This window comes from Dendropsophus ebraccatus, chromosome 6, assembly GCF_027789765.1.
Source record: "Dendropsophus ebraccatus isolate aDenEbr1 chromosome 6, aDenEbr1.pat, whole genome shotgun sequence".
NCBI classification, from domain to species: domain Eukaryota; kingdom Metazoa; phylum Chordata; class Amphibia; order Anura; family Hylidae; genus Dendropsophus; species Dendropsophus ebraccatus.
In genome coordinates this window covers 125,733,890-125,745,683 of record NC_091459.1, presented here as the reverse complement: position 1 = coordinate 125,745,683, position 11,794 = coordinate 125,733,890, and positions in this window count along the sequence as shown.

Sequence of the window (11,794 nt, the reverse complement as noted above, 5' to 3'; positions counted from 1 at the left end):
GGCCACACTTCGAAGAAAGGACCGCTGCAGCGATGTACCGCTGGTACATTTGCTTTAAATGTTTTGATCCTTTGAGGTCTTCAGACCTCCTCCAATAATTAGGAGCCAGAAGAAGCTTTTGGATAAGTGCAGCTCCTCGTCTCACTCAGTAACGGATTATAATAGGTCAGTTTCGGGCGGTAGCTCGGGGCCCTAAGCTCCTGGGGGGCCCATTGCCCCCCAAACAGACTTATACTTTCAGTGGTGTATTATCTCCAGACTACAGTTCAGCCATGATTTGCATAAAAATTGCTGCTTTTTACCACAATTTTGCACAAATCAGGGCAATACTGCAGCCAGGAGACAATGAAGTAACATTAGAGAATATATTGAAGGACCTTATTATGTGACAATGATGTCACCACAGGTCCTTTACAGGCTGCATTATGGAGGAAAAAGACTTAAATTAGTGTCACCATAGTTACAGTGTGTTGGGGGGGCCCAAGCTTGGTGAACAGCCCAGGGCTCATGGTAAAGTTAATCCGCCCCTGGTCTCACTGCTCTCACTAGTCTCTGTAGACTGGGGGTGCGTTCGCACTGAGGAATTAGTGCGGCTCACCCGCCGTGGACTCTGTCGCTCACCCCTGCTCACACCCGTGCGCATCTTCACCCATGCCATAGACTCCATTCTATGGTCGGGCGAATTCTGCCGTCCGCCTGAAGAATTGAGGAGGTCTGAAGAGTTCAAATAATCAAAACATTTAAAGCAAATTTACCAGCGGGACATTGTTTTTCTGTTTTGACTATGAGTAGACCTGGGCCGGTGCAGGGATGCCAATGCCACGGTCCTTTCTTTGAACCGTGACATGTCAATTCTTTGGGCGGACAGCAGAATTCAACCGACCATACCAGGGGCGTAGCTAGGATTCATGGGGCCCCCCCTCCCCTACACACACACATATGTATATATATATATATACATACACACACACACACATACTCGGTGATGTGGCCAAAAAAAAAATAGGCAGAATCCTATGGTTATATACATAGGTGCAGTAGCAGACTACCTTTTGCTTAACCCTTTATTTACTGCAGTGTGTAAGTGACCCGGTGTTCTCTTACATGCTGCAACACCAAAAAAAGGGTTAATACAGAAGACAATTATCTCTCTCCTTCTACTCCTGCACTGATAACCCCTGACCTCTGCAGGAACTCAGAGAACAGAGGTCAGAGGTTATCAGAGTAGTCAGCCAGAGAGCTAATTGTCTTCTGTATTACCCCTTTCTTTGTTTTGCAGCATGTTAGAGAACACTGGGGCACTTACACACTGCAGTAAATAAGGAGTTAAGCAAAAGGGCACAGGAGGCTCTTATCTTCCCTGGCCCCCTCCCTCCACGGGCCCCATAGCAACCGGCTTCCCTGCCTCTATGGTAGCTACGCCACTGGACCATACAATGGAGTCTATGGCATGGGCGGAAATGCGTGGGGGGGAAGGGGGGCGAGCGAAGGAATCCGCAGCAGGTGATCAGCCCGGATTCCTCAGTCTGAACCAACCCTTACTGTAGAATCTGTCTCCTGCAGTGAGACAAGGAGGGAGATGCTCAGCTGAGCTCTTCTCCCAGTTCGTTTTAGTAAATGGTGGGGAGTAGGAAGTAGGAAGCTTTTACCTTGTATAGAGAGTGCAGATTGTTTGGAGGCTCACAGTATGTAGGTACCCAGCCCAGACTCTGTCTCACTATTTGGTATCCCCTTTCGTTCACAGGGCACATGGTATGCCCCACCTTCACTTCCTATGATCTGTCTTGCTTGGGCTGTTACTAAAGACAGGGCTCCCCTAACAACAGTCCTCAGACAGTGGACAGCAGATTATAGAGAATGGAGATACACCTAGTGGCCAAGGGTAAGGAGTCATTATTGGTAAATGAAATGTGATTTACAATATGTTTTTTTTTATACTTTTTTTAATCCTTTTTTTTTTACAATGAAAGTCAATGGAAAAATAGATCAAAATGCATACAAATGCATCATTTTTTTCCTCTTTTTTTCATAAAATGGATGTGGAAAAAAAAACGGATTGCTAATATGCAGTGTGAACCCAGCCTTACTATTCAAACAAAATATACTATCTATGATGGATGGTTGTACAGTTACTACCCTGGGCAGGGTAGTCTGATGATTTGGCCACTTGATTACATCATTATACACCTTTGGCTCAGGGAGCAATCTGACTTTTTGCTCTTTGGTGTAATAGAGTCATGCTTCATCCCTTATTGGATCAACAGTAACTCTCCAGCCATGATACACAGAGGCTTCTTCTCCCATTACACTCAATGAGATGGAGCTGTTTACCCAATTATTGCCCCATGTTTGCCCTCCACCCAGCGGCGTGTACACAGGTAATTGAGGTTAACAAGGGTTTAGATAAGCAGGGAACACAAGCACCTAGGGCTCCTTACACTCCATCAATCCCCTGTATGCTAGTCATGTCCAGAAAGCCTGTGAAGCCTCTATGTCTGTGATGTCGGGCGATGCCAGGAGCGGGTAATTAGGGGGTTTGTTTCCAGGATCACACTGAGAAGGCCACACTATATAGGGATTCATGGCGGGCGCGCGCAGTTACCTGGCCTCACCGTACGCTCCTTATTACCTGAAGATTTATTGCGCTGTAGTGTTGTGCAAACTTGAATGGACAAGTAAAGACGTTTATACCATGTTGTGGCTTTTCTGGTCAGAAACAGATTTGTAAATAAGCGTCTGTCAGGCCGTTCAAGATAGACAAACACAGCGCAGACCAAGCAAAATAAAATCCGGCTTCTTAGTCGGAGGAATACGTGTTAGGTCTTTATATTCTTAGGCTGCGCTCACCTAAGAAGACATCTGCTTCCCCCGGAGCAGACGGACATTATAGGTGGCGGAGGGGGGGGGGGAGGCTATGAGGATGGGGTCGCCAATGCCAAGAGGTTTTGGCATCACTTTATATGCTGTATATAGTAAAAAAAAATCCTTCAATGTGGAATTAAAGTCCCGGATTATCAGATATTCCAGACAACTAGGAATACAGGTTGAAAAACCTTAAACTTGGTTTGATAATGGAATGTACTTGCTATTATATTATAATGTTGTATTGCATTTTTTTCTACTAGTTTTTTTTTTTTTTTTTTTTGGAGAGGGTGAAATTTGGGATTGTTTTGGGTTACAAATATAAGGAGGATTATGGGAATTTCCAAATTTTTAGATGTTGGATTTGAAGAATTTTAATGCGCATAGTGATGGGGGAGAGCATAGTTTATTATTTGACTGTCAATATTAGAGGGGTTGTCTAGGACTTTTTTTTTTTTTTTTTTTTTTTTTTTAAATATATGGCCTATCCTCAGTATCTGATCAGTGAAGGTCAAAGACCCAGCACCCACACAGATCCAGAGCTTAGACACTAACATATACTCATAAAGAGAGATGGAAACCGACAGCTGTATACATTGCATAGCAGCCATGCTGGGTTACTACAGCTCAGCTCCAATTCACTTCAATGGATACTGTACAGAGCTGTCTGTTTCTCTAAGTATGCTGGTATACTAACTTGGGCTTCTCCCCAGCCACTGCAGGCTTCTCGAGTGCCGATCTCTGTTTCCTCTATACTGGTTCTGGTGATCAGTTACAAATCACATGAACATTGTGTCCCACTGGTACTTAATACACAATGATCTATACTACATTGGGGCTACACAGAGAGGCCTAAACTATATAGGGACCTTACTACTTTACTGGGGCACAGAGCATACCTTATTATTATGTGGGGGCACAGGGACACCTTAAAGCTGTGGGGGCACAGAGGGGTGTAACTACTGTATAGGGGTACAGGGGACCTAACTACTGAATGTGTTGGAGCCTAAAATGTTTCTCTGGTAGATTCTGGGTAGAGGATCCATAGCCGGGGGGAAGACATTAAGGTGGCCCACGCTGGATGGAGAGAAAAACTGAAAGACTTTGATCAGAGAAGACACCACCTGTGAGTCAATGGATGTAACTGCACTCTGTTATAGGGTTGTAGTGATAGTGGTCATGGTGTGGCGGTATTATATATTGGTATCATTGGTGATATCTTCCTGTTTTGCTCAGAGCAGTTTTGAGGCAATATGTAATCACTGTATGGTGTTGAGTGTTATAATATAACTACTGTATATATTGGGGCTCTTAATACAGTATGGGGGCACTTTCAGGGCATTATACTGTGTGTGGAGCACCGATTCTGATAATCCCGGGTTGGGGGGGCTACTCTTGAGGGCTCTGCACAGGGTCCACCAGTGTATTAAAATGGCCCCTTAATTTACAGTTCCTATAGAGACCGATGTATTGCCATGGTGACAGACTACAAACTATTTCTTTGTAGTCTGATTCTACAGTCATATCAGATCCTGGGTCATTACTTGCAGTACAAGGCTTGGCCACCTGGTGCAAAGGTGTTTTGAAAAATGGACCGTGCCACCAGGATCATTACACTGGCACTGACAGGGTAATGAAATGGTTCATTAAGGTGCCATTTACAGACAAAATATGATTAATTAAGATTATGTATTTTAATATTATCATTACTTTTATATATTGTTTTCTGCAAAGAGATTCATTTGGTAGATGGTGAAACTTTTCAGCCCTGGTTGTAACAATCTATATATTGAGCAGACACTGACAGCTAAATGACAATGTTCCATCTGTTTGTGGAATGCTGACATTACTAGTCAGACAGATCACACACACAGATAGTAGTATCACCTCCAGGAATGCAGCTCGAGGCTACAAAGTATCACACTGTATAAATTATATGATGGTGAGCAGTATATAGAGAGCGTCAGGGCCTTAAATCACACCAGGTCCCGAGGAGGGCAGATAGGGATCGGGGGTCGTCAGGTCATCAGTGCCGAGAAATCCGGGAGCTTTGTGGTTACTGGTGTCCTCATTTCCCAAACATCAGATCCAGAGGCAGCAGCTTCAGGGTGACAGTAAAGATCAGCTGTATATCAGGAAGACCACACACTCCAGATGTCATGCAATGTTGGGAGTTCCAGCTTTCAAAACAGACTGAGAGCCACATGTTGGAGATCACTTGGTGTCATATAAGACATAGAATTATTTCCAGATTCATTACTGCTCCATAGTCGTCCGTTCTATCAACATTAACACCGTTACCAGTTGCCTGAACCATTTATTGGAGGTTCGGCTTGCTCTGGTAATGCCCATTATTGTTTATTACTTTACTGCTTTATTATCCTTAAAGTGTCACTGTCGTTTAAATGTTTTTGTTTGTTTTTTTGCAAAAATCAATAGTACAGGTGATTTTAAGAAACGTTGTGATTGGGTTTATTAGCCGAAAAATGCATTTTTATCATGAAAAAGCAGTTTGAAGCTCTCCCCCCTGTCTTCATGGTTTTCTTATGGAGAGGGGAGGGGTGGGGTCGAGGGAAATGAGGCACCAAAACCGGACAAGAAAAAGTTAATTTACAGCTTCATCACTGGGATATCTCCTCTGAAGTCAGCACTGACCTCTCTGACCTCTGAATACCGGCTTTCACACAGGTCCGCTGTGTAATCCTTAGCTTTCTGCTCTCTGATGGCGACTAATCTCCCTCCTCCTCTCTCCATAGAACAGACAGGGCTCGACTGATGTAAAAGAGTTGTGATTTCCTGATAATGAGCAGTGAATGAGAGAGAGGGGGGGGGGCGGACCTGGGGAAAGTCTTTTTGAATGCAGATAATGGCAAATATAATAATAAACCCAATTACAAAGTTTCTTAAAATCGCCTGGGCTATTAATTTCTGCAAAAAAAAAAAAAGAAAAAAAAAATGCAACAGTGACACTTTAAAGAGGTATGCCAAGGATAGGCGATAAGTTCCAGATCATGGGAGGAGCTTAACCACAGTGATGCCCTGCATTCTCAAGAATGGGGAATTGAGTCTTGACTTGGAACAGGGCATTCATTGTCTATGGGCCTGAGGATAGCCATGTGTTGTGCTCTACACTCTACTTCAGGCGGCTCCATTGACAATGGATGGTGTGGGCAGTGCACATGCGTTACTCATGGCTTCATTTCCAAACAAGTTGTCATGGTTGTCCAGATTGTGGAAGCATGCATTTAAAATGCAAAAAAAATAAATTATAAATCAATATTGATATATATGATATGAAACTTAAATTAGTGCCATTAAAAATGACTAACCCTAAAAAAAAAAAAAAAAAAAAAAGCTGTCATATAAAGACAGAAAAATAAATAATTAAAATAAATTACAAGTGAAGGGGTTAAAGGGGTACTCCACAGGAAAAATGTTTTCCAATCAACTGGTTTTAGAAAGTTATATAGATTTGTAATGTACAGCTGCCGTATGTCCTACAGGAAGTGGTGTATTCTCGCCACTCTGACACAGTGCTCTTTGCTGCCACCTCTGTCCCTGTAAGGAACTGTCCAGAGCAGGAGAGATTTTCTATGGGGATTTGCTACTGCTCTGGACAGTTCCTGACAGGGACAGAGGTGGCATCAGAGAGCACTGTGTCAGACTGGAAAGAATATATCACTTCCTGCAGGACATACAGCAGCTGATACTTCCAGCAGTACTGGAAGACTTGGGATTTTTAAATTATATAACTTTCTGACACCAGTTGATTTAAACACAGTTTTTCAACAGCCAAATTATCTGGATTGAGTTTAGTTCCAGTGCCGCCTCTATACCTGTGACTTACCCCTATAGTAAATATGATGATGAGTTAACTAATGCCATTGTTATTATTGTAGTTGTTTTCTATTAGATAGATTAGAACCACAATACAATTGGTTGAAAAGCTTGCATAACCATTCCATTCAGCACATTCCAGAAAACTATCATATTCATTATAAAAATGAAGGCGACAAGTATAGTGAACGTCTGGCTGCCGCTATGCAGAAACCTACTTGGACGGGGACACGGCCCTGACGCTAGAACAGTTCAGCTCTATTATTAAGGGTCCAGGACTCGCTCCGCCAGTAAACGCCGGTCGTGTCTATTTTCTGGTAAAACATATATTTACAATGTCACATCTCCAAGAGAGAAATAAAGGGAAGCTTCTCCCAGCAAGAAAACCCACATTATGGACTGTATGCGACAGAACAAAAATACATGCGGACCAATGTTTTATATAAATAATCCCACACACAAAATTATATACACACCGAGGGAAAATTGTAGGCCGGGTTATAAAAACAGTGAACGGGATCATTTTATTCTCCATTCTGTTTATAACTGAGGCAGAACATGTATAATTTAGTCGCACACTGGGCCCCTCAGTACGAAAATGGCACAGGACGACGTATCCATCATGTTTATATGCACGGAGGCCGCGAGGAGGAGAAATACCATCTATATGTTTGATACACGCCCAAGAATTAAAGGGCACTACACCCAAAAAATAAAAAACACATCACTAGGTCGTTGGGTCGGCCTCTATTGTAAAATTGGTAAAATAATTTATTCTGCTAGGAAAGGATCCTGCCCATAAGAGCATACACTGTATAGGAGATAGGACCCTGCCCATAAGAGCTTACACTCTACAGGAGAGAGGGGACCCTGCCCATAAGAGCTTACACTCCACAGGAGAGAGGACCCTGCCCATAAGAGCTTACACTCTACAGGAGAGAGGACCCTGCCCATAAGAGCTTACACTCTACAGGAGAGAGGGGACCCTGCCCATAAGAGCTTACACTCTACAGGAGAGAGGACCCTGCCCATAAGAGCCTGCATTCTACAGGAGAGAGGACCCTGCCCATAAGAGCTTACACTCTACAGGAGAGAGGACCCTGCCCATAAGAGCTTACACCCTACAGGAGAGAGGACCCTGCCAATAAGAGCTTACTCTCTACAGGAGAGAGGACCCTGCCCATAAGAGCTTACTCTCTACAGGAGAGAGGACCCTGCCCATAAGAGCTTACTCTCTACAGGAGAGAGGACCCTGCCCATAAGAGCTTACACTCTACAGGAGAGAGGGGACCCTGCCCATAAGAGCTTACACTCTACAGGAGAGAGGACCCTGCCCATAAGAGCCTGCATTCTACAGGAGAGAGGACCCTGCCCATAAGAGCTTACTCTCTACAGGAGAGAGGACCCTGCCCATAAGAGCTTACTCTCTACAGGAGAGAGGACCCTGCCCATAAGAGCTTACACTCTACAGGAGAGAGGGGACCCTGCCCATAAGAGCTTACACTCTACAGGAGAGAGGACCCTGCCCATAAGAGCCTGCATTCTACAGGAGAGAGGACCCTGCCCATAAGAGCTTACACTCTACAGGAGAGAGGACCCTGCCCATAAGAGCTTACACCCTACAGGAGAGAGGACCCTGCCAATAAGAGCTTACACCCTACAGGAGAGAGGACCCTGCCCATAAGAGCTTACACTCTACAGGAGAGAGGGGACCCTGCCCATAAGAGCTTACACTCCACAGGAGAGAGGTCCCTGCCCATAAGAGCTTACACTCCACAGGAGAGAGGTCCCTGCTCATAAGAGCTTACACTCCACAGGAGAGAGGTCCCTGCTCATAAGAGCTTACACTGTACAGGAGAGAGGGGACCCTGCCCATAAGAGCTTATACTCTACAGGAGAGAGGACCCTGCCCATAAGAGCTTAAACTCTACAGGAGAGAGGGGACCCTGCCCATAAGAGCTTACACTCTACAGGAGAGAGGTCCCTGCCCATAAGAGCTTACACTCTACAGGAGAGAGGGGACCCTGCCCATAACAGCTTACACTCTACAGGAGAGAGGGGACCCTGCCCATAAGAGCTTACACTCTACAGGAGAGAGGTCACAGCCCATAAGAGCTTACACTCTACAGGAGAGATGTCGCTGCTCATAAGAGCTTACACTCTACAGGAGAGAGGACCCTGCCCATAAGAGCTTACACTCTACAGGAGAGAGGACCCTGCCCATAAGAGCTTATACTCTACAGGAGAGAGGGGACCCTGCCCATAAGAGCTTACACTCTACAGGAGAGAGGTCACAGCCCATAAGAGCTTACACTCTACAGGAGAGATGTCGCTGCTCATAAGAGCTTACACTCTACAGGAGAGAGGGGACCCTGCCCATAACAGCTTATACTCTACAGGTGAGAGGTCCCTGCCCATAAGAGCTTACACTCTACAGGAGAGAGGTCCCTGCCCATAAGAGCTTATACTCTACAGGAGAGATGTCCCTGCCCATAAGAGCTTACACTCTACAGGAGAGAGGACCCTGCCCATAAGAGCTTACACTCTACAGGAGAGATGTCGCTGCTCATAAGAGCTTACACTCTACAGGAGAGAGGACCCTGCCCATAACAGCTTACACTCTACAGGAGAGAGGACCCTGCCCATAACAGCTTACACTCTACGACTGGGTTCACACTACGTATATTTCAGTCAGTATTGTGGTCCTCATATTGCAACCAAAACCAGGAGCGGATTAAATACACAGAAAGGATCTGTTCACACAATGCTGAAATTGAGTGGATGGCCGTCATTTAATGGCAAATATTTGCTGGTATTTTAAAACAACGGCTGTTATATTGAAATAATGGCCGTTATTTACTGTTATATGGCGGCCATCCACTCAATTTCAACATTGTGTGAACAGATCCTTTCTGTGTTTTTAATCCACTCCTGGTTTTGGTTGGAATATGAGGACCACAATACTGACTGAAATATACGTAGTGTGAACCCAGCCTTAACGAGAGAGGAACCTGCCCATAAGAGCTTACACTCTACAGTAGAGAGGACCGTGCCCATAAGAGCTTACACTCTACAGGAGAGAGGGGACCCTGCCCATAACAGCTTACACTCTACAGGAGAGAGGGGACCCTGCCCATAAGAGCTTACACTCTACAGGAGAGAGGACCCTGCCCATAACAGCTTACACTCTACAGGAGAGAGGACCCTGCCCATAAGAGCTTACACTCTACAGGAGAGAGGACCCTGCCCATAAGAGCTTACACTCTACAGGAGAGAGGTCCCTGCCCATAAGAGCTTACACTCTACAGGAGAGAGGACCCTGCCCATAAGAGCTTACACTCTACAGGAGAGAGGTCCCTGCCCATAAGAGCTTACACTCTACAGGAGAGAGGACCCTGCCCATAAGAGCTTATACTCTACAGGAGAGAGGACCCTGCCCATAAGAGCTTACACTCTACAGGAGAGAAGATCCTGCATATATAGTATATACCGTACGGTATGTATATACAGTACATAACCCCCACACATCTCCATTATGGGTTCTTACCATGTTTTTCCAGATTCCAGTCAGGGTAAATACATATAAGTATACAGTAACATGCCCATACTGCTTCCCATACCAATGCTTGAGTCAATGTACAGGTGAAGCACACAATCATGGAGAACAAAGAGGGAAGGGTAAATGCGCTAAACAATCACATCATATGGGGATATAACGGGACAATCAGAGCTCCTACATCACAGCTCTGAGCTCCTATAATAAAGTTTGAATTAAGATTTGCAGCATAAAGAGGCCAGTGTGAATGTCAGCAATGCAGAGGCTAAGCAGAACAGACGAGGTCTGGCAGGCGGCTGTAACACCGAGGCCTCAGTCACGTCACTGCTTTATAGAAATTGTCAGGAAAGTCGAGGCTTAATTCATTGTTAGACACAGTTAGGGTGGCTGCCACCAGAGGGCGCTGTGCTGTGTTCATGCCTCAGAACAGCTTCGGACCAGGCTAGGAGGGCCACTTGCTGGAGAAAAGGGAAGGGACCAGTCACGTGTACTTAATCCGCTCTAGATTTTACGTTGCAGATTTTTGGTATTTATATTAGTGAAGTCTTCTCTATCAAATCTGCAATGTATTACGTATGAACAGACTCCTAAAGAGAGAATCTGTGATACCCATACCAGTTACAGGGCTACAGACCCAGGAGACAGGTAAAGCCAAGATATAAGTGACTGGACCTTTTTAAATAAGTTTATTATCATCCTTTTGTTTACCAGATAAAGTGTCATAAAGGCGGAGCCAAGCCACAGCAGCACCTCCTTCCTTTGCCCCTTCCTACTCAGACTGACATACAGACAAACATATAAAAACATATTTGATCAAAGGGTATGCCAATAAAAGGGACCTTTTATTTCTATAGCAGTTTTGCAATTGTAAATATCTCTATTAACCATATGTCTTGGCATCTGGTACCAAGGGCGGTGACATACTGGGCGGTGCTACTGCTGTCGCTTCGGATAGTTATGAAAAGGATAATCTTAAATCTTTTACAAAAAGCAGCCACTATATAGCATAGGCTTTCTTATGTAGCAGCTCCCATGTAATATAGGCCTCCTCTGTGCAGCAGCCCCCATATAGTCTAGTCCCCCTCTGTGCAGCATCCCCAATATAGTATAGGCCCTCCTGTGTAGCAACCTCCATATAGCATAGACCCTTCTCTTTGCCGCAGTACCCATAGTATAGGCCTCGTATTTGCAACAGTCCCCATTGAGTATAGTCCCCCTGTGTGCATCAGCCCCCATATAGTATAGGCCCCCTCTGTGCAGATGTTCCAATATAGTATAGGCCTCCTCTGTGCAGCAGCCCACATGTAGTATAGGCCCCCTGTGTAGCAACCCCATATGGTATAGACCCCCCTTTGTAGCAGCCCCCATAAAGTAGTCCCACTGTGTAGCAGCCCCATATAGTATAGACCCCCTGTGTAGAATCCCCTTTATGGTATAATATAGTATAGACCCCCTGTGTAGCAGCCCCCTTTTAAAAAATAAAATTATACTCACCTCCTACATCGCTCCCCGGCAGTGTTTCTCTTCTACTGGTGATTG